This window comes from Ictidomys tridecemlineatus, unplaced genomic scaffold (genome assembly GCF_052094955.1).
Source record: "Ictidomys tridecemlineatus isolate mIctTri1 unplaced genomic scaffold, mIctTri1.hap1 Scaffold_196, whole genome shotgun sequence".
NCBI lineage: Eukaryota > Metazoa > Chordata > Mammalia > Rodentia > Sciuridae > Ictidomys > Ictidomys tridecemlineatus.
Window position 1 is genome coordinate 315,509 of NW_027521683.1, and position 2,572 is coordinate 318,080.

Sequence of the window (2,572 nt, forward strand, 5' to 3'; positions counted from 1 at the left end):
CTTCACACTCATGATGACTGGGTACTGAGGAGGACGGCAGGTGGCCACACAGCAGTCATACTGGCCACACAGCCAGTAAGAAGCCTTCTGTGCCAGCACTTGTCACCAAGAAGAAGATTTGGAAAATGCAGCCCTCATAAGAAATGGCCTTCTTCTCCCAGAAGAAGTTCACCAGCAGTACTGGGAGGGTGGTGGATGTGTAGCAGATTTCCAAGAAGCTCAAATTGCTGAGGAAAAAGTACACTGGAGTGTGGAGAGCAGGCCTGATACTGGTGGTCACTATTATGAGCATGTTTCCCAGGAGAGTGGTCAGGTAAATGACCAGAAAGAGCAGGAAGAACCAGCTCTGTAGCTTAAAGTGGTTGGAAAATTTCAAAAAGATGAATTCAGTGACAAATGATTGATTGCTCATTTCCAATGTTGTCATAGCTACAAAACAGAGAAAAAGAGACCATGACGAGAATGGACTGAGAGCACCCCAAACAGGCTTGTTAATCTGTAGCATAATGGCAAATAATATTGAATGAAAAGCAGCCTGGAGACTGATAACGTGTGGGACAGGTCTCAGGAAATCAGATGCATGGAGCCACACACATTTGCAGGGGTGATGGTGGGTGGGAATAATCAGAGAATTGTTAGAAGCCAACAGAAAGCCATTCGACCTCATCATGGTGTGAAGTCATTTTTCACTGTCTCAGTAATCTCTGTCTCCTGTTGTCCTTTTATGTAAACATAGGATTTTTGGAGAAGTTCATTTTCATTGCAAATGTTAAGAAAAAAATTTACAAAGCAGACTCATCATCTGCACAAGCAGTCGGTGTTGCCTTCAGTGTTTTGCAATGTAGAGTTTTTCTCATTTTACATCAATCTTGATATCTGTGTTCAGAAAGGCAGAATTTTCTGTACAATGCTGAAATTATCAGGGCCAGAGCAAAATAGAGGAAAGAAGTGGATGAAGAGGGGTTGGACTGGGTATCTTAAGAATACAGGGAAGATCAGTGGAGTAGAAGGAGACTGAGAGGGCGGAGAGGTTTGGGAAGGGAGGAAATGTGAAAGGTCTTACGTAGATCATGTTATGTGCACATGGAAGTCTACCACAGGGGACTGCACCTGTATGTATATGTAGAAAGCACCAGTCAGAAATTAATAGATAAATGACCCAAAGAAAGGTCAGTAGAGAAAGGAGAATGGGGGCGGGAAGGGGAGAGAGATGGGGGGTGGGGACTGAATGGAGTAAATCAGATTCCATGCACGTAGGATCTTTTCCAAATCAACCCAACTTCTATGTATAACTATTATGCTCTAATAAAAAATTTAAGAAGATGACATGATCCTATCAACAAAGAGTGAGATTTTATTTTTTTTGACCTATTTGTATACCTTTAATTTCTTTCTTTTGTCCAATGGCTCTGGCAATTTCAAAGATGAAGTTGAATAGAAGTGGTGAAAGAGGGGGCACCCTGTCTGCTTCCAGTTTTTAGAGTGAATGCTTTCAACCTTTCTCCACTTAGAATGATGCTGCCTTGGGTTAAGCATAGATAGCTTTTACAATGCTTTTACAAAGTTCCTTCTGTCCCTAGTGTTCCTATGTTTTGACAGGTAGAGGTGCTATATTTTGTTAAATGTTTTTTCTGCATCTATTGAGATGATCAATTAACTTACATCTCTCTTAAATAAACTTAATCTCTCCCATTTGGCTAAACATTCAGATCATCTCCAGTCCTACAAATATTTTAATGAACATTTTCCTACATAAACATATGTGACCATTTCGAATTATCTCTTCAGAATAAAATTTAAATCTGACATAAAAGAATTTGTTGTGCAGTTTCTATTTAAAACTAGCACATGGGAGACATTATATTAAGTGAAATAAGCCAGACACATAAAGAGAAATAGCAGTTTTTCACTTCTTAGTGGAAGCTAAAATGTTGATCTCAGAGAAGTAGGGAGTAGAGCGGTGGTTATTGGAGCCTGGGAGAGAATCACAAAAATCATTGTGAGTCTGATTTCTCAAAGACGCATGTGAAGGACTGCCTAAAACATGCCCTCTGAGTGTGGTCCTTAAAAAAAATAAGAGTGGACTTTTAACAGGGTCCTCAGAAAATCTCTCTTCTCTCCTCAGTGGGCAGCAGGAGGTCCATGGGTCTGGCTGCCTAGGAGCTAGCTGTGGTGTGCAAATGGGCAGGACCAGGACGGCTGGAGAATCTCAATAATCACTAGTAGACTGCATTCTAGGTGAGGGCAGGCTGGAAACAGGCCATCCAGAAGGAAATGTCTTGAGCTCTGAAAATGACAAAATCTGTGGATTTAGGAAAAGGTTGTGGGTCCAATCCACTCATAACACCTACTCCCTGGGTCAGTCCACAGTTGCCACAGTTACCACAGGCCTGACCAGAACAACCCGGAGGGGGAGATGCACTCTCGCCTCCTGGCTTGGAGGTTTGGTCTGGGGCCAGCTGACCCATTGCTGCCGGCCTGTGATGAGGTGGGACGCTGAGGTGGAAGGGAACAAGAGGGGAAGCATTTCTAGCTCATGGCAGCCAGAAGGTTGGGGCGGGGGAGGGGACAG